At 36.1% G+C, this 21,550-nt stretch overlaps 1 long non-coding RNA gene across 1 annotated transcript in view; it reads right to left on the bottom strand.

Annotated features, from left to right (window-relative positions):
- Window positions 1–21,550, bottom strand: part of LOC110469742 (uncharacterized) — a 60,228-nt gene that overhangs the window by 15,208 nt on the left and 23,470 nt on the right. Inside the window, exons 4-5 of the long non-coding RNA XR_014952818.1 lie at window positions 11,251–11,459; window positions 9,593–9,736 (exon numbers count right to left, since the gene is read on the bottom strand). This is a non-coding gene — a long non-coding RNA (uncharacterized LOC110469742). The remainder of the gene's footprint in view (window positions 1–9,592; window positions 9,737–11,250; window positions 11,460–21,550) is intronic.

The raw sequence follows: 21,550 nt of genomic DNA, 5'->3' as shown, positions 1-21,550 counted from the left end.
CTACAAGAAACTGGCAGCAAAGATATTTTGTCAAAGATAAAAACACAGAGATTTCATAAGATTTGATGGCCATTTCTTCAGCCTCTATCTATGATAATCTATTATAGAGGTTATGAAGGGCCATAAAACGTGTTAAGAATTGACTCATAAGACAATGCAGGGACCAATGCAGATGAAAGAACTGTCTTATGAAACATATTCTTTGTAAAATGGACAAATAAAAGTGAACTAAGAGGGACAAAAACAGTTTTGACAAGCACTGTGCTCAAATTGGCAGCTTTCAGAGAGAAAGACTATAATGCTGCTTCACAAAATTCTGAATGATGTGATGATGTGTATTTCTCATGACATATCAAGAAGCAGTTTAGGCATTTGCAGATTCATACTCCTTTAGTCAGTTACAAATCACAGACGAGCTTACATCCAAAGAAAACATTAAAGCAAGGGAATGGAGTCACCGTAGCACAATTATGGAATCAGAATCATGCCAAAGTGTGTTTTACTTTAATAGAACTCTCAAATTTGTCTTTGATGATAATCTGATAAACAAGCATGGAAAACGTGTATACAACACAGTTTGACACAAAAGGAGCAGACACAACTAGAGTCCTGTGTTCAAAGACAACAGAAGAACCAATCACTAGTTTGTACTCCACCAGTCTCTGCACAGATTTGCAGAGCTTTCTTTATATGTCTGGAATCAAAATCCACATTTAGCTTTATCTTAAAGGAGTCTGGGTGACACAATCCAAAATCTTCATAAAACTAAATCAACATGCATAAGCAGGACAAAGAGACTGCATTTCTGAGTCAAATCATGTGTGTAGACACAGACAGCACAGTTTGCACACAGAGTAGTCAGTAATGGTTCACCATCAACCCAAAGACAGTATTGAATGGAGATCCTTGAAAGGATTTTCTGGGTTTTAAAGTGTTTGGTATTTTTGTTAGCAGCTTATATGAAGAAACTGACAAGATGCCTACATTTATTAGTCAGTAACACAAAAGAGGAGTGATCTACAAGAGTGCTGGATGTCTACAAACTGGAGAATTGAGCTGAAAAAATAGCATGAAGGGTAGCTAATTTAATGCAACATCTACATTAATACAGGATATGGACCTACTGGCTTAGCACTTGTCCATTAGCAACAAGTATAGGAAGACAGAGTATTAGAATTTTGCCAGTTTATGTCAGAGATAAAAACACTGAGATTTCATAAGATCTGATGGCCATTTCTTCAGCCCTTGTCTATGATAATCTATTTGAGGGGTTATGTGGGGCCATAAAATGTGTGAAGAATTGATTCATATAATCCCTTACATGCTTGAAACAGAGCTATTAACTAAAAAAAAAAAAGGCAAATTATTTATTAATATATAGCATATAAATTCGAGTTCTAATGTGACAGTAAAAATTCATAAGTTGTGTTCTCATTTAAGCAAAAAAGTGCAAGAAGTGATTGTTCTTAAAAACCTTCTGTTCAAATGGGAGTCTCCTTTGTGAACACTTTGGAGTTTTCATGAGAAATAACAAGCACTTTTTTTAGCAGGAGCTATGAATTAACTTTTTATATAAACAATGCCAGTTTCTTTGTACATAATACCTATTTTTTCCCCTTCATGTCCTAGCAGACAGTTTTGGTCTCAGCTTTGGTCAGGGTGGCTGCACTGTAGTTGTGTTCAGTCCTGGCCAGGGTATCCCGGTGATTTTCACCATAACCCTCATGCCCTGAATTGATTCTCTGACTTGATCATGGACCTGCCTCACACTTTGACCAACAGCCTGTGTCCAATCCTGGCAGAAGCATTCAAGCACAGAGTGATCCCATCACTGACTTGCTGACCTGCTGCTGACCTGACTTGCTTGCTCGATGCTGGACCTTTCATGTCACCAGGGGTTTCTCTGGCAGTCTAGACTCTCTCTTGTCTGAAGGTGTTAGCATAAAACATGCTCCACTTGCCACACCCAGGTGCCTAAGGATGGCATTCTTGTTGATAAGGGCACCATCTCTGTCTGTGTTTACCATGCTCAGCTCCTGGCTCCCCTTCCTGCCAATATTTGTGATACTGTGCTTTGCCTGCTACTGGGATTAAAACCGCATCTATGGACAGACTCAAAGAAGAAGGATGAAGTCCTCATGGTCAGGTTGGGGAACATGTCAACGAAGCATATTGACATTACAAAAAAGAACAAGTCTGGTGAAAATAGAAGGTATTTTTTGCATTCAAAGTTCAGGGTTGGAAATATCATCTTCAGAAGAGCATGAATTCCATTTTAAATGGTCTCTTCTTTAGAAGCCACATTTAATGTGACACAAAATTGTGATAGATATAACTATAGGTATCTCCTAATTTTTCCTCATGCTTCACTTCTCTCACAAATCCCTGTGATGCTGGGTAGAAGGACTGCAGTATAGGAAAAAATGAAGCTTTTGATAAATAAGTTGTATATGTAGTGTAAATTGCCATTTGTTTACAGTTGATTTCCCAGCTGTGATTTGGAAACCATCTGATCAGAAGAGAAATCTCCTAAACATTGAACAAAATGGAGGACATTCAGTTAAACAGTGAAAAAGATGGTGTTAGGAAGAAAATTGATGGCTCCTAAGGGGATTTTCCTCTCTGTATAAAGTAGTTGACCGGATGAGAATGAAGATAAGTCAACAGCTATAGATGCATCTCATTCCTATAGTTACATTTTCTATGAACAATGCAAGTTGGTGTTACCAGCTCTACGTGGTGAATAAAAAAACTGCCCCAAAACCCCCTGTACCTGTCAGTGCTGACAGGTCTATTGCATCTCCATATTCCCTGAGTACTAATGCTGGGTAGGTATGGATTCAATATACCATGGCATGGTTTCTACCTAGCAAGTAGCTTGTAGGCTTCTTTGAACTGAAACCTCTGAAGGCTTTCCTATTTGAAGGTGAATGAATGAGAAGGCATTAATCACTTTTTGTTCTCTGACTTCTCAGACAATTCTCAGCATGTCTTCTCCACAAGTTCTACTCATTCAGGCACTTTAGCACAGAGTGCTAAATGAGGAAGGAAAACTCAGGCAAGTTGATCTTTTATTTTGTATCCCCTGAGTTACAACTATCTTCAATCTACTGTGGCAAACATCAAAATGAGATTTTTATTAAACAATCTGATTTCAAACATAAGATTTAAAGGTAATAAATCAAATGCTTGTGAACAACTACTTCCTTCTTATCTGAAGTAAGATACCTAAGTTCTAAAAGAGATTTGGCTATTTCAGCCATTCATGTTTTGCCAGCAAGCAAGAAAAGAAAGGTGGTATGAAAAGTAACAAGATTTCCCCAAACTGCTAAAGGGGCCGTATTTGTTCATTACAATTTCATTCCTGCTTCCTGGTATTATAAATGTATTTTGCTTAGCTTCTAAGTAGTTCTACAAACAAATGTTACTGAGGCTGGCTTGTAATTGTTAATATTTAACATAATTTTTGATGATAAATCATTATTAAAACAGCAAAAGCCTCCACAACAGCTAATCTCTCTCTTCCCTCTGAAGTCACCACTGAAAGGTGTGTTCTCTAGAAAGTCATTTAGACCAAGAATCTAACCATATTGTCCTCTAGAAATTAATCAAATTTGGGTTTAATCTGCAGCCAAACTTGGATTTCAGAAGGAACTAAAGAATTTTTTCCTTGCTAGGCCATGGATAGCCTTTAGGAATATCTTTATATATCGTCTGCTGGAGCTGTGGAGTAGACCAACTTATTAGATGCACTAGAAAGTTGAAAAAAATTAAGGCCTTGTGTTAATGAGCAACTGATCCAAGCCCAAACTACACATGTGGTTTGCCCACTCTTTGAGTTTGTTGTTGAGTTTGGTTCCTCCACTTTCTCTGTTGTTTATCTGGGATCATTTAGACAGAATTACTGGCCACTGAATTTCACCTGTGTCAAGGAGGCAGGACGTTTCAAATACTTCTAATGTTTGATTTTGTTCAGCTGAAAGCAGCATCTCTTGACATAACTTCTGTTCTGGAAAGTTAAACTCTGGAGAATCAAGCTATGCTTGATGAGTCAAACTCAGATATTAGGTGTTGTGACAAGTTCTTGTCAATTTTCTCAGGCATGCTCTGAGGGCAGGAAGGAAAAAAATATCCTCAGTTCACAGTCAAGGGGCATTTGGGAATAAAACTCGAAGTTGCTTGTGACTCATTTTGAGTTGCAAACCATAAGACACAACTAGAGCAAGAGGACAATTTCTATACATGAGGTGCATCACCCAATACACCCAGCTACTGACACCATGAATGCTGAGTATGAGAGAACAATTGTGAAGTAGCTAGTGTCAGTCCAAATGTCTTAAAAGAGAAATCCTGAAGTTCTGTTGCCTTATATTTCAAGTAACTAAGGTATTAGTTTTAATTTTTACAACTTTCTTTCTAAACAAAAGCTTCATTTTGCTTTTAACTATGGTAGAAGTAAAGGGATTAACTATTCATCCTTAATTTTGAGGCCCAGAGGAATTACCTTTTAATGAAAGGACAATGAATGCACACTGTCTGTGGCCCAGGACACCTGTGGTGAGAAGTGACAACTAGTATTATTTGCTGCATGGTGAAAAGGATGTGAAGGAGGAAGCAGAATTACATCATCATATCAAGGACATCTCATCCCTACCAGAGCTTGTCTGTTGCTTGTTAACCAGTCAGATAACTCAAACAGGATAAGATGTCTTATAGCGAGTTATTTTGGCACCATGGGGTTACAAACATCTTGCCATTTGTTAAGTGAGATCTGGAAAGGTAAGCTAGATTTTTGACACTTAGTTTACACCAAACTTTAACAAAGCAGAAATCTATACATTTCCCTGGAATGCAGTGGAGTTTCTCCCATGAGCAGGAACACCTCCTTTGCAGTTACTCCCCAGGGATTAAGTGAAGGAATCTCTGCATGTTATCATCATTTCAGTGATAAGTTACATTCAACTCCTATTCAATACTATTTCTTTAATAGCTTTAATAGCTTTAATATAGATGTCTTGATATAATGCACTGGTTTATGTTATGCTGTAATCTACTAGTAGTTCTTTTTAGTTTTATACTGTGTAGCAAGAGATTCTGATTAAGATCTTTCAGCTGTTATCCCTTGTCTGTTTAATAAATAATTCATTTTATAAATAGACCTTATCTGCCATCCTTAGAATGTGCAAGCCAGAGCGATTCCTTACATTTAAACTGTTGCCAAAACCTGAGGCTAAGGCACGCCTTGTTTGAAGCTCACACTCCTCCTGTGACAATTATGTAACAGCAAAAGACGGGAAGGGGAATGGATTCTCTCAGCAAAGGTAAAGTTATTGTGTGAAACAAATTTTGTGTGAGAATACTCCGAAGGCCAGGCTAGTTTAGGCTGCTCAACATTCCTGAAAACAAACCGCTGCAGTGGTTTATTTCAAGAAGGTCCCCAAAAGTGGGCCAGTCTGGCTTTGTTTTACCCTTCTCCTGGTGGACCACAAGAAACAGGGGAATACTTTGTGTTAGCTGGCAACAGAGATCTTCAAAGGGAAGTGGATATGATAGCAGGGGGGCAATGCTCTTAAGGGTATGACTGTACTGTGAAAGACTACAGGGACTGCAGTATCAGTGTCAGTGAAGCTGGTGGCACACCTCTGCAGCTGGCTAAAAGTTGGGAAATATTACATGTGCTGCCTGCAATGGCAAATAAAAAATGTGAGGCTTCTCCTCCATTATTGGCTGGGATCAGTGGAAGATTTGGTTTAACTGAATTTTCAAAGAAAAGGAATGGTTCAAGGAAGAAATTGATCCAGATTTTTGACTCTCTATAGAAATAATCTAGTTTGTCACATAGACCATCCCTCTGTCCCTCACAGACCTCTACTGAAGGAAGTGGCTGAAAAACTATTTCATAAAATAATCTGAAGGAGAGGCACAGGTTTCAGATACCTAAGAATGTCTGAGTAAAAAATAAATCACACTGTGGTGTGTGATTTATTTTACTGTGAAGTTTAGACACTTCTGTGAGTTGGTAGCAAGTAAGCAGAGGTGTTTTGGATTGCAGTTTTAAATTTGAGCACCTACTTCTTTTTCTGGATTGAATTCCAGGGCAGTAGAAGCAAAGGAAACAGACTCCATCAAGACCTCCCAGTCTGAACTTGCACTGTAGGTGAGATTATATTTATTTAAATTTATTTAAATTCCATAAATTTTGGACAGTCTCCAGTTCTCAAGTTAGGATCTTTTATTTGATGTTGGTGGGCAGTTACAGCCAACAAGGATGACCCAAGATAAATCCTAAGCAAAAGAACACAAACAGCCCTTCTGTGAAAATCAAAATGACAGGATTTTTCTCTCTTCCCTGTCCCCTCAAAAGTTGTTGATTTATTGCCCTGAATCAAATTGTGTCATTTAAAACCAAGAAGTTAGATAGACATTGAGTTAATGATTTGTGTAGGAGAACTTGCCTCTAGAAATTATTTAAAAATATAGAATACTCTGCAAAAGGAGAAAATAGTTTGTAAGAGGAAGACTTACTAAACTTCACAAGCTAGTAGAAAATGTTAAATCAAACATTTGTCCTCTGCCCCATTAACAGATTTTACTAATATGAAGTTCATCCTTCTCCTTATGTAATAAAAGTCTACACTTTCAAAATGGACACTTATTTCTAGAAATCATGTTCAGTTAAAACTCTATCCTGAGACATGCCAGTGGAGGCTTCATGTATCAGTATTTGCCCAGGCAAAGCTTGTATTTGTTCATGCAAATGTACAGCTAGGACACATAAATATTGATTTGTTTACATAAGAAAGATATTTCTGCTGGCAAAAGTTTTTGAAACTGTGGCCTGACATCTTGGCCCAGACTATTTAACGGCCTTTGAAGACACAATGTTAGCAGGCAAATTTTTTTGAAGTTTGCAAAAATATAACAAATTTGAAAAACATATGTTCAAATATTCAGGTTCAACCATTATGAATTTTGAATACAGCATTTCAGACAGAATAAGGTTTCACAGAAGGAAAGAGGGTCTCTATTTAAAGCAGGAGCCTGGGAAAATGAAGACATATGTTCAATTCCTGTTACTGCAATAAACTTTACTGACACTGGGCAAGTGTCCTAATCACTCAGTCCCTTAGTGCCCAGCTGGAAAAAGCAGCAACGCTGGTGCTTATTTTTCCTGTCTTGCTTCATTTGCCTTGAAGGTCTTGGAAACAGGATTGCTTCTGATTATGTACAGTTAGTGCTTGCAGGAGTAAGACCCAGATCTCAACTGGAAGCTCCAGGAACCACAAAGAGCAGGACTGGACAGTGTGAAATTAAAAGGGTGAAAACTTTTAGTATGGCATTTCTAAACACATTTCCTTAAGTGCTCCTTAGAAAAGGGGGAGGGACATTTCTTTCTTTTTTTTTATATTTAAGTTTGAATTAATGAAAATATTTATACTGAAAAATAAATCAATACTCTAAGGATATTGTAAGTAAAATTCAAGTATTTTAAAATTTAGCTAGCACTTCATAAATTTTACAGAAAACAAGGCCAGCAAGTTAGCATTGAGAACTACAACACGAACACCAATTTCTGCTGCTACTTTCAAACTACTGGTAGAAAAAATTACTTTTTTCACATGAAATTCTGGAAGGTTCTGTTAGATGGGGAAAGCAAGTACAGATAGTTCTCTCTTTTGCAAAGATTTGCTTATGAAAAAGGGTGAACACAGCATGATGTAAGATAGGAAATGTCAAAGAATGTTGTTATCCCTTTGCAGCCAGGACTGAGCATTAATCACTTTCATGGATGCACACAGCCTTCCACAGCAAACCAGCAACAGTGTGTCACTGAGAAAAATACCACTTTTGTTTGCAGTTTTAAGCTTTAATACTTGTAATTATGCATCCTTTTCATTACTAAAAAAAAATGCATAGTTTGAGGTCATGGATAATATTCATTTTTTCAGTAAAATTGGGCTATAAGAAAAAGAGCATCAAATATGCAAATTGTCTTCAATTGTCACAGAACTGAAAGGTGATTATAGCTAGGGCTGCACAAACTCTGACTTATGACATTTGACAATCAGCCATTGGCTATTTTTTTCAACAGTAAAATAAAACAGTGAAAGATGTTTCATTTCAGATCAAATGAAATTGTTAAGCTTGGATGGGGTTCTTTTGTTTGTTGTGGGTTTATTTAATTTTTTATTATTTTTCATCTAGTTCACTTTTAAATGTAATTACCTGCTAAGATTGCATTTTTTGAATAAAAAAAGAATTTCTGTTTGGAAAATATCAATATCAAGTTGATATCTTTTGAGTTAAAACAACCTAGGTTTAACAAATATTTTTATTTATTCTCTGTACAAAGAAAGCAGTAAAAAGTGTTTCACTCCACTTAGTAACACTAGACATCTCTTGGTTCATGTTACTGGCATAGAAAAGATTTGCCAGCTTCCAGGTAGCTCCTGAGACTTACTACACACCATCAGTGTTAATACATATGGAAAAATTACAGCTGTTTGAAATCAAAGGAAATCTGGCTATAATCTACCTGAGGGTGATATAACTTCAAAGTGACCAAGCGTCACTGAATTTTAGGATATACCTGGGCTACCAATAATCTGGACTCACCTACAGGGAGCTTTACAGAGCTGCAAGATTCAGATACAAAAATTATTTAGAATTTGGTAACAAACAACATTTTCAGATTGCTACAGCTACATGACTTTCACTGGAGTGAAGACCCACATTCTACCCAGATGTGTTGCCTTCTTGGGTGCAAAAAATGGTAACTGAGCAACACACACACATTGCAGTGTGGGATAACCAGTATCATCTGTTTTGGCCAATGAAGTGTTCCAGTGTATCTTTTGAAGTCAAAAAACTTCTCTCTAAGTAGTGGCATCAATATGAGTATTGCTGAGAAATCACGGTGATAATGTAGCTTTTCCTTTACAACTCTGCTCTTTCCTGTCCTTCTTTATTAATATCATTATCAAAAGAAGACCTAGATTTTGAGAAAGTAAAGGGGTGGTTTCCTTTTCCTGTGCATACCCAGAAAACAAATCCCTGATCCAATAATTGACATCCAGCTCCCATGGTTATTTCACTGCAGAACCAGAACAATTTTGAAATTGTTGATCAGCTTGCCACACATTGTAACTCTCCCCTAAATTATTCTGGTGAAAGCCCCGTCGACCTCTTTCCTTGGCAAGAGTCAACAGAGAGCTGAATTAAGTGCTTCTCAAGTCAGTCTCAAAAACTTTTGCGGCAAGCATATAATTGTTTTTCTTCCTTTCCCCTTTTTCCCCCCAAAAGGGAACAAGTAGCATCAGTCCCAAAACCTTAGGCAAATGCTGGAAGCCTTATCGGACCCCACACCACAAAAAAAATCCAGTGTGATAACACTCATCCCTTATTCCAGAGGGGCCACAATTTTCTTCCTAAGGAAAGATCTGTGCCATTTCCAGCCAGAGGTTACAGAAAGTTATACAAGCCTCCTGGTTCCACATGTGTCTGGGAGTATTTTATATGACTAGGTTATACCCATAATTTATCTGTTCTTTTATAGGGCTTTCTCACACAGCAATTCCTATCATGCACTTACCATTGATCCCAGCCAAGCTCAGACATCCCTTGGGTGGGAATGCAGAGACAGAACTGATGCATCAGTTTAATGGCACCCACATATCCTTCGTGTCTTGAGGATCTCTGTGTAACCTCTTGGGAGTATCTCCCTGTCCCATTTTTGCTACAGAGACATACAAAAGGTCAGAGAAGGATTCAGCAGGATGTGTCCTGAAGGGTCTTTCTCTGGTCTTAATTATTCTGATGTAGTTCCTTTGAGTTATAGGCACCATTTTTGCCTGTGAAAAGATGATCTAAGGTTTGCCCTGAACCCTGACTTTCTAAACATGGCTTTCTTATTCCCCCTTTCCCTTTGTCTAACAAATGGCTTTACAGAACTTCACACACCAAGAATATTTGATGTGAACAAGAGTGGAACATCATATAATTTACTTTCTAATTTTTTTACTGAATACTGAGGAAGCAATATGAAGCCTAGTGCTAGCTAGCAGTGTTCAAATAAGATGAACTCTGAATTCCATTAATTACTGATTTACTCAGTGTGTCTGGTAAATGATGCATAGCTTATTTTATCCACAACATAGGGGTTAACCACAGGGAATAGAATTGTGCGAATCTTTAAGAAAATTCTCACACAAGTGTATTAATACCAGATGTAAGAAAAGTATGCCACCAGGGAAAATAGAGATTGAAAATATTACTTAAGTGTAATAGTACATATGTAGCAAATGTAACAGCATACATTCACAGTTAAATATAATTTAAATAATTTTTTTGTCTTTTCAGTGAAAAATTAGTAGATCATTAATTTCAGGTGATATTTTCCATTATCAAAAGAAATCAAGAAATATTTGCCTGAAAAATAGCTCTTTTAATTTTTTTTTAAATTTTATTTCTTTAAAAAGAAATAAAAACACACATATTCCTTGTTAGTGCATTAGACTGGCTAAAGCAGAGTGAGTATGAAAGATTCTTTCAAGTCTAAAACCAGGACTTTACTGGTTCCTTCTTTGTTTCATATAAAAACTCATTGGCTTCAAATGCTCCCTAATAGTTGAATTCTAAGTTGAACTGTATACATGTTATCTATGATCTACTGTCCTCTACAAGCAGATGTCTTTATATCTACAGCAAACATTCTTGGCCACTTGTCATCGCTTATCCGAAATCATGTGAGTCCTTTTTTCCAGAGTCTCTTCCCTCAGATTAATCTGGAATCATATAACTAAAAGTAGTATGAGTTTAAAATAAATTAACTAGTTTTCAGTAATTCAGAAATCTGATGGCTTACTTGGCTTAGACAAACATGTGGAATTGGTATTAATCTATTGGATATTTTTCATTTTTAAAAAAGTTAAAATGAATGGAAATGTAATTCTAATAGATCTTATTTCTGTTTGTGCACAATGGTCCTACCAAAAAATTCACCTTCAGACACTGGCTGTTGCTACATATACAACGATAACAACTATTTTAAAAGAGGTTTTATATAAAGATGTAGTGTGTGTTCTGTAGATGCCAACTGTTCACAAATTAATTGGATTTATCAAGAAGTTGTAACCTCCATACTGAGTAAGTGAAGTTCAAGGCCCAGAAAGAGAGAGAAAATCAAAAATAAATTAGAGCAAAAGAAGTAAAATAGTGCAAATATCTGAGAGAAAAATCCATTAACTTTACCTTGTATGACCCTGTGGGGTCTGGTTTTGTTTTCCACATCTATTCAAGTGTATTCTAGGAACTTGCTTTGCAAAATAGCAAATTCAGTGAAAATTGAAGAGCAGCTTTAGTGTGCAGATACTGGCCATACACACAGGCAGCATGGTTCACAGATTTTTCCTTAGCTGGATATAACTACTGTCATCTTCTTCCTTCAGCTGGGTCCACATCTAGGATCAAAAATGTTATTAAATTCTCTGTATCACATACTTAAAAATAATAGTAATCAGGGCTGACAGTGAAGCAGAAAGGGTGCTAGTCATCCTGGACCACTCTAACAACTACCAGGCAAATTCTTCCTCTTGCAGGTATCTCACATTAAACCTCTCAGGCTTGGTTCACTCTGTGTTATACTTTTTTTACTATGGTGAGCGCCACACATTTAAAAAATACATAAAAAGCCCACCACAAGATATTCAATTAGCTTTTATTCTAATACCACAGCACTTCAGCCCACATAAATGATCAGAAATCAGGTATTTCACAGGTATTAATCTTCATTAACCCTCCCTGAAATCTTTATCGAAGATTTATTTTAATATATCAGCTGTCCTTCATCACAAAAAAGTGTGTCTCAACAGCAGGTGTTTCTCATCCTTATTGTATGTGCTCATCATAAATCCTGATAAAAAATGTATAGACCAAGATACAGACATGCAGCATTGCTTCTCCCCAGTGGTTGTTGGTGCCTAAATATGCTCATTAGAGAAAAATCATGCTTCTGCTGCACATCATCCACAAGGCATTATTAGCAAGAAATGTCTCCAAGTATTACACTGTTTGATTTCTTGGTATTATCAGATTATTACTAAGCAATCTTGCTCAGCATCCACTCATAGTTTTGAATTTATTTGGAGTTTCTTGCCACTTAAGCACAGCTTTTAAACAGTCATTTATATCCTATTTTTCACATAAGTCATGGTAAATTGACCACCAGCACATATCAGTACAAATTAGAAGTCAATAAAGGCAACCTAAAACAAGGACAGATTTTTGCAATTACCATGGCACTTTTCCCCATCCCATTATAATAATTACTTCCTACCTTATCATGGCAGAGAATCATAGAATCATTTAGGTTGGAAAAGACTGGCAAGATCATGAAGGCCAACTGTTCATCTAGCACTGCCAAGTCCACAACTAAACAATGTGTCTCAGTGCCACACCCACATCTTTTCACTACTTCCAGAATTGGTGAGTCCACCACTTCCCTGGACAGCCTGTTCCAATGTTTAACAACCCTTTCAGTGAATTATTCCAGTGAAAAAAGCATTCATAATATCCATTCGAAATCTCTCCTGGTGCAACCTGAGGATATTTTCTCTTGTCCCATCACTTGTTACTTCAGAGAGGGGGCCAGTAACCTCTTCATTACAATTTCTTTTTGGTCAGTTGTAGCCTCTGAATAGCATCACTTCATAACAAATTAGGCTTGTTACATTCTACAATGACAAAGTAGTACTTTTCCTGGGAGTTCAAATTTTTCATTGTGACCACAGTACTCTCTTGAGCTATATCATCACCTATCTTCTTGCAAAATCACGCATTTCCATTTCTTCTCAAGTAGTTAACAAACCAAAAATATTTAAAAACTTGGGTTTTTGTTAGACCTTCATATTTTCTTACTAAAAACTCTATGTAACTCTTAAGCACATATACAATTGTAAAAATCAGATGGGATCTTGTGAGGTAAAAAGTTCCTGTACCTAGTAAAATACTACTTTGCATCAATTGTATTTTTTAAAAATTCCTGACATAGAAATAACTTAGACTTAATTTATACCTTCTTACGTTTTAATAGTTCATTGGAAATTTTGTTGTACTTTTATTACCTGGTTGCTTTCTTATGCTCTCTTTAAAAATATTGCTTTCACAAGTGCTTCTGCTGCCTAGAAAATGTCTCTGAATTTGTGTCTCTACCCACTTCACCACAATGATGATCATTAAAACTATTTTCTTAATACGACTGTATATCTTGTAACAGAGCTATAATATCAATGCTGTCTCTATACTTCAACCAATGCTTTTTTAAAGCCAGCTCTAGGTGACCAACATCATTGTGTTCTTCACAATGTTCTTCATCCTGCCTGTTTTGGATTCTCTGTTTTAGCTGTGCCTTGTCTGCTATTTTCACGTCTCTAAAGGAGCTCTTTTTCTCTTGCCCAACAGTGGCCTGAGTCACAACTGGGTTCCCTTAGGCTCTGTGTTAATCTGTTGTCTTAAGGCAGCTCGTGGAATTCTTACCTAGTAGGTAGGAATTCCATTTCTGAATATTAACATATTCTTGCAAATACCATTGTGAGTACAATGAGCTGACTATTCTGATCCCACTGTAGGCAGCTGTGTTACAGGTAGAGTTCTTTCTTATTTTCCTACAATAATGCCTTAGTGTAAGGATCATTTTAATGTCAGTGCTGAGAGCGGGTATGGGCTCCTTCAAGTTCTCTGTAGAATCAGTTTGTGTTTCTTCAGTGAGAACACACATGCTGGTAGCAAGTTTGCTCACTGCTTGTTTCAAAGACAGTAACTGCACAAGCAGATTTTCGTACTCAGAAATTCCATTTTTTTTCCATGCTCCTGAGATTAGGATATGCTTTAGAGATAGTTGCTCCACCATATTTGGCTGAGATTTTTGCCTTTGATGAGATTGAGACTCCACATTCTCAGTCTGTTTTCTATACCTGGGTAATGTACCTGTATTATCATACATCAGTAATATTTCTTTGGCTTTATATCAAAAGAAGATGGATATTCAGGTTTGCCCAAAGGCTGAGCTAAGACGACCGGATCCTGACTCTGGCCCATCTCCTCCAGCCTGTTCAGAAGGCTCTGCTTGCAGCAGAACATGTTTGGCATTGCTCCCAGGGCCATGGGAACACACAAGAGCTGCCACCATGACTGGAGGCTAATTTAGAGTAACAAACGGATTCAAGGAAGACCAAAGCAGCTCACAAACAAGCGGCAGTCAGAGACAGAGCTAAATTTATCAAGCAACACATTCTGTCCACTCATTCCTCATTCATCTCTAATGACTCTGTGAGCATAATTATGTTTTTCTGCAATGGTTGTTTGAGAACATTTTTCTGACTATATCATAGAGCAACATTCTAACTCACCCAAAATAAAGCTTTTTTGTTTCTTTGTTTGTTTGAATAATTAAATCCCAGATGAAAGATTTGGCTTCTCCAAGGAGGGCACAGAAGATCCTTTCCAATAGCCATGAAAAAGTATTTTAAATCAGATTTGTTCCTAAGTCACAACATGCATAAAATCATTCTTAATATAGTTTTCTGGGATTTTTTTAGTACTAAAATGAACTTCAAAAAATTTAAGGTATCTATGAATGATATCTTACTGCAGCAGGAAACAAGCAGGACACTTAAGTCCTTTGAAAAGCAGAACCATATTCATTTACTATTTTTATTTATATTTGCTAAATTATTCTTAAGCTAGTCATTATTCCAAACCCAAGAATAATACTTTACTAGATGTGCTGCAAGCCATTTAAAAAAATAAGTTGCTATACTATAATTGAATATTTATGGAAGGTAGTAAGTATAGCTCAGAAAGCCTGACAAACATATATTTGTTAACCTAAAAAAAAAATAAAAAGGATAATTGAATACACCTGAATGAAAGAAAGCTGAAGCTTTAAGTGGCCAATGGACTATCATAAGTAGCTAAAATGGGTGATGTCCCACTTAATTTTGCATTTGCTGTAAGAAAACCTACCTACTCAACATCTTCTATATTCACATTAATTTTCAAAAATCATAAATTTCTCATTGATATTTTTTTAATGGATCTGTGGTCATGCTGTGTGAATTTCACGCACCAGATTATACTTGAAAAATTCTTGTGGCCCTACTGAAGTTGACAGGGCTACAAATGTCCACAGGCTTGGAATACTGTGCCCCCATCATGTCCCAGTATATAACTTGAAATGTGACAAGTCCAGAATTATTATTCTGGAATACAATTAAAAGAAAATTCATCAGCAGGGCATGCAGCCAACAACTACCTTTTACTCTGCACTTGAGGGATTACATTCCCCTAAAATACTGGCATGTTTGGTTGTGCAAGTTGGACGCACCAAGCTCCTTCTGAAAACTGATGCCTGTTTTGAAACACCAGGCTTTTGTGAATCTCTTTTAAACTTTATCTTTTAAACTTTATCCCTCCAAGGCCTCAGATGCTTGTGTATCTTTGCTGCTCACGACCACCAAAACTATCAAGTCATGTGCTTAAATGAAATGGGAATTTACAGAGAGCCAGGCAAGCACTAAAAGCTTACCCTTGGTTCACAACAACCAGAACTTGTAAAGCATGCCGTGCAATGAAATGAATGCATTTAAAGCCAGTGTTTTGATTGTGGCTATTTGAGAGAATAAGAAAACACATGGATCAGATATTAGTCTTTTGACTTGGAGGTGTATTCATACTGCAGTGATGAGAGAAGAACATTACCCTCCAGACCCTGTTCACACCACCCTTGAAGCAAATGGCAACAGTCCAGCAGTCATAAAAGAGGCCAAGATGTGTCAAGAGCATTTTTCAACTACATGATGACCTTTATGTTTTCTTTCACATGCTTCTCATTACAAAGCAATTAACAAAAGAAAGGGGGCTTCATAAAGTGGTTGGAAAAGAACTTACAAATTAAATGGCAATTAAATACATAACAAGAAACTACCAATTCATGAAGAAAGCAACAGAAAGGATTAAATAGCAGCAATGCCTTTAAATCACAGTCCTCATAAAGTATTCAAAATAAAAACACAGTTCATAAATATATCTTTGAATTCAGAAGCAAATGAGACAGTTAGTGGATGAGTAGACGTATTGTTTAAGCAAATTCAAATTTACCTCAAGAACAATATTTAGTACTAAATATTGTTCTAAAATTTAGGTCTACCAAAAAGCACTGTTTCTATAGCTTTCCTTCATGTGGCAGCACAAAACCTGTCAGAATAGTATCTGGTTTAAATACAAACCATATAGAAATCTGGAGAAGTAAGAATAACTAGAATGAAGGGAAAGAAAGAAAACCAAACAAAGAAAAACTACTTTCTCCAAAATACCTCCAAAAATGACAAGAACAGGCAAAAATCCTATGTGTAATGAAAGACAGAGCAGAAAAAAAAAGCAGCGTGAGTCAAGGGAAAAGGAAGTATGCATGTAGTACTTTAAAGCATATTGAAGTGGGTACTGATAGAGAAATAATAAAATTTTAGCAGCTTAATAGGATTTCAGCAGGAAAGTTTAGAGACATCCTAGGAAAAACAATGAAGGATTTTTCAAACAGAAAAGAAATAAAGCAAGCAATGGGTAAATGGTGTCAAGAGCTACTAAACAAACCCACAGTATTAAAAACTTTATTAAAGTCTTTCTCAGGAAGAGAATTATAACACATCACATCTCAAAAGAGAAAAAGACTCCATGAAAAAGATTGCATCTAAAAACCTCACAGCTGAAGAACACTGTAACAGAGGACCAAGGTGCTGATATCTCAGAAGGTGCAGTGTGGTTAAATTGGGAAAAGTGTGGAAATCCGTCACAGGTACACATTCCTTGTAAAGAAATACTTCAGAAAAATGCTGATATTGAATAGGATGTATTCCTAATTGAGTGCTAAGAGCTGCCAGAATTTAACTATTTGTTGCTTTATATGTTATCCATTTAAAAATACACAGATTAGATAGATAGATAGATAGATAGATAGATAGATAGATAGATAGATAGATAGATAGATGTTAAATTCCAAAGAAAATCCTGAAAGGAAAACCCATTAGTGGGATACAAATCAGAGTTAAGCTAAAGTGTAGCTCTGTAAAAAAGCACTGAAAGGGAGTTTATGGACTTTATAGCAAAGGATATGCCAGAAGCAACACTGGATACACAGGTATAACAGAGCTACCTTTGTGCCCCTGGCTGTGTCATAGCAGCATGGAAAATTTTCTGCATGCTAGAACATTCACCTTCTGTGCAGATGAAATCTATATGATTTTTTTGTGTCATGGCAGCATTTCTCCAGGAAAAAAAAAAAAAAAAAAAACACAAAAAACCAAACCAAACCAAACCAAACCAAACCAAACCAACCAACCAAAAATAAAAAAAAAACAAAACAAAAACAAAAAAAAAAAAAAAAAAACAAACAAAAAAAAAAAAAACCAAACCAAACCAAAACAAAACAAAACAAAACAAAACAAAACAAAACAAAAAATCCAGCTAACAGCCTTACTAACTTTTGCATCTGTTTTGTTGTGTATAAGATAATGACACAATATATATCATTTTAAAAAATAACTTTATTGGACTTGAAGTGTGCTGTATTCCTGAAGATTGAAATCAAACTCTTGAGAACAGGTGCAAGTGGAATCACTATCTTTCTTAAAAAGTAGACTCAGCTTTAGCTCAGTGTATCATTCTTGCTTCTTTTCAGATGTAAAGGTCCAGTACAACATCACCCACAGGGATGGGATTTGTTGCAAATAGAATACTCATTTAGTTATCTTTCTATATTGTGTATCTTACATATGAGCATTGCAATTTTACCTCTTCTTATCAAAGCTTTGCACATGTAAAAGCTCTTCCATTTATCTATGACTGAAATTTTGCATATTAATCAAGCACTGTGTGTAAGTGTTAGGTAATGTCCAGAACATAGTGTTTAGGCACATACTTGAATTTTACATCCATTAGTGGCATCATTAAATTTGACTAGCTTCCTTAGTTATTAAATGTTACTATGCATGAAGTTCCCTGTTGAACTGGAGTCACAAAAAGGGCTGTGCTTGATGAACAAAGACAGTACAAGATGAAGGTAAGATTCTGATTCTCTGTGGAATATATGATTCTGTATGTCAGGTGAACAAAAGAAAACTGAGGGAAAAGTTTTTTCATTAAATCATTTCCGCTCTCTTCTCTATAAGCTTGCTTTAACACATTAGATCTTTAAATTGTCACTTTGTTCTTTTTTTAAAATAAAAATTGCTTACAAACATCTTTTTATGCTAAAGTTTATGGAAACAACATTTTATGTACACATTTGCAAAACTTCATGCCACAGTATTTTACATGTGTATTGCAGGAGTTGATGATGATCCACAATAAACAGATTTTTATAAAGGGAAATGGCCACATGGCCTTCCAAGATGTGACCTAAAGAACATGACAGTAGTAGTTGTCATTGTTATTGAGTGTAATAGAGGTAAGAAAAAAGAACCAGTTACACATGAAGTATAAATTACATCATATAAAGCACTATAAGAATGCTTACATAGTGCAGCAAACCACCAAATAACTGCACTAGGAGAATAATAAATTTGCAGAGTAAACTTTTTAGGAAGTATGTAATGTATAAAATTAAAATTGCTGTGCAACTTTAACTGACTCCCATTGTGCTTTCATATAGCACTTGGTAAGAGAACTAATTAATTTTGTACCATCTTCCTTCAGGATTCCTACCTCAGTTCAAAACTGAATCAGTCAGTAAGTAAGGAAATCTGCAACATTTTGCAATTAATTTTCCATAAACTTCCTAATGGCATTCATCCCTGCAGCTTCTGAATGAAAGTTATTTGAAAATGTCAATTTATGTTTGTAGCATTCCTGTGAAGACACAAGGTTGGCTATCCCCAGGCTGTGGTGATACAGCAGAAACAAAGGGCAATTAAAGACAAAAATATGGATGTCCATTTTGGGATGCCTCATAGTTGGGTTTTTAAGAGTACTTAACGATATGCAGCATTTTATGTATCCAACATTAGGATCCCGTTGATTCCGTGCCATCCACAGGCAAAAGTGTAAAGTGGTAGCAGAACAACTTTTAAGTGATCATGCATAAAACAATTGATTTAGGGAATTCTCGCATGTCTACGACAAATAAAATTCAATTATCTGAACAGCATTCAAAGAGGAACTTTTGTTTTCTAGACTGCCCCACCCCCAGTCTCCTTGTACATCCTCCAATTTCTGCAGCTAATGAAGGCAGCCTTCAATATCAGAGACCAGACTCCTTGGCTTCTCCACTATGAGGGTATAGCCCATCTTATGTAAAAACAGGGAGGGGAGCAAAGAATGGACACAACATATAATTGGATATTCTTTCATATTTCTCAATGAAGAAGGAGAAAAGCAATCAATTTTTTTTTAATAGTATTAACAACAATGTGATTTTGCTTGGAATTCTGCTCTTGTAGACCTTTGAGGCTTGTAACAATATGTTTAATTACCTTTGTAAGACTAGATTATGTAGTTAAAATATTTTAATGAACGAAATTCATTAATACAACAAATTTAGTAAACACATTTCAGAAATGTCTCAACAGATAAGGTATGCAAAATAAATGAAGCACAGCATCTCTGACATTGTACAGGAGAATAAGGACTAGTTTACTTTCTTTTATTTACTCCTAAATTCCTAAATGGAAAATTGAAGTCCTTTCAATAATGACTCAGCAAGTGCCTACTGCCTTCTGGAAGGAAGAAGACTGCTAGAATATACCTCTTCAGAATATTTTTTTAATACTACAATATTGTCTAATTATACTTTAAAACATTTAGGAGCATTTTTTGGATAGCACAAAACTAATACACCTCATATATCAAAAATGTGATCTAGGATGATAAATGGTGATTTTACAAATCTTCCCTTTCCTTCCCAAGTAGGTTTTACATAGCTATTTTGACTGATGGGAGCAATAATTGGGCATTATTTACCTGGACACTATAGCTACCCCTTCCAATCCATATTTGAGGATATATTATAGCACTTTTCATGGGTAGATTTTGCATACAGTAACTCAAAGCTTATGAGAACAGTATATACTTAAAAAATAACTTTGCCCTTCTAGCTGGTTAAATTAACAAGCAGAATGTATGGTAGAATCAAGAATAATCCCCTTTATTTTAATTAATTTCCCTCAACATATGTTAACACTGTGATTTTTTCACAGTTCACTCCTAAGTACATTCTTTTTAAGATCCAGTTTAGGTCTATAGTGTAGAATTAAAATTTCTTCATTATTCTCTTCTGGAGACTATGTAGCAGCTCTCCACAAAACAATTACTTATGGCTGCTTTTCATACTGTTAGGTTCAGTCTGTGACTTCTAGAATAAGGTAACAAGAAATCAGCTGCTAAGGGCAAGAGCCAAAGGGGTTGTTTTAGCTATGTCCCCTCTATGGATTGTAGTGATCAGAGGTGGTAAAGGTACAGAAAAAATGAGCCTCAAAGGATCAAAGATAGCAAGAACAAGTAAGAATCTGTTTCTATTTCTCCTTCTTCTCCCCAACAGTGATGTTTTCTACTTTCTGACTACTTTAAAATGCCTAGAAAAGTTTAGAGTGTGAATGTACCATGCAGAGAATATTCTCATGGCAATAGCAAATAAGCGGAAAATTCAGGCTACCTTTAGGAAATAAGGTTGTGTACTGGTATTACAGACGCATCTTTTAACCAGTAAGCAGAAATAATCTAATAGCTTGACCTTTGAGAGATCACCAAATATGAAGGTCTTAGATATCATTCTCACTTATCTGCTTTAAATATTAGAACTGCACTTTAATGAATGAAGTTTGAATGCTTGTAATCCAGCAGATGTCCACATATTTAAAATTTCCCCATGGGAGGAAGAACTGTGTGGTTTAAGTACCAAATGAGTTGATCTGGAATATTTTATTATTCTTATCTAGCCTGGTGGTCTCTAGAAGACAACAATTCTATTTTCAGCTATTTTTTTTTTCTTTCCTAATTTTCCCATAACCATTTAAGTAAAAATTTCCATTAAATCATGCTTCACTGTTACTGAACCTAATACTGGGGTTAATGTTGTTCCTTTATCTCAACAGTTGTATTCTGGTGTCACGATTTTGTGTGTTTATAAGTTTCCACATGAGCAGGAGTTTTCTACATCTTTATATTGTTTCCTATCCTTGACAAAGACTTCAGCCTTAGACAGATTGCTGATAGATTGGTTCAGAGCCAGCATGTGGGCAACAGTGCTAAACGGAGCAACAAACTCTTTATTACTTGTCTTTATCTTAAGTTTAAAAACCTTGTTGTTTTTAGGCTGCATATGTCACCAAACTCCTGACAGAGCAGTTACAATACAGGATTTAGTTAAAGTCACTTTTCTTAAAGTAGCTCTTAAGCCCAGCCAGAAAGACAATCCAGGTCAGTTGTAGGCTCAGTCATGAAGATTGAAGAGTCCAGAGAACTTCTTTATTTGGGAAGAAAGAAGCCTTTGGCTCTCTTTCTC

This window comes from Lonchura striata, chromosome 2, assembly GCF_050655825.1.
Source record: "Lonchura striata isolate lonStrDom1 chromosome 2, ASM5065582v1, whole genome shotgun sequence".
In the NCBI taxonomy this organism is placed as follows: Eukaryota; Metazoa; Chordata; class Aves; order Passeriformes; family Estrildidae; genus Lonchura; species Lonchura striata.
Note: the sequence above shows the minus strand (reverse complement) of the source record. Positions and strands in the feature narration are given on the sequence as shown.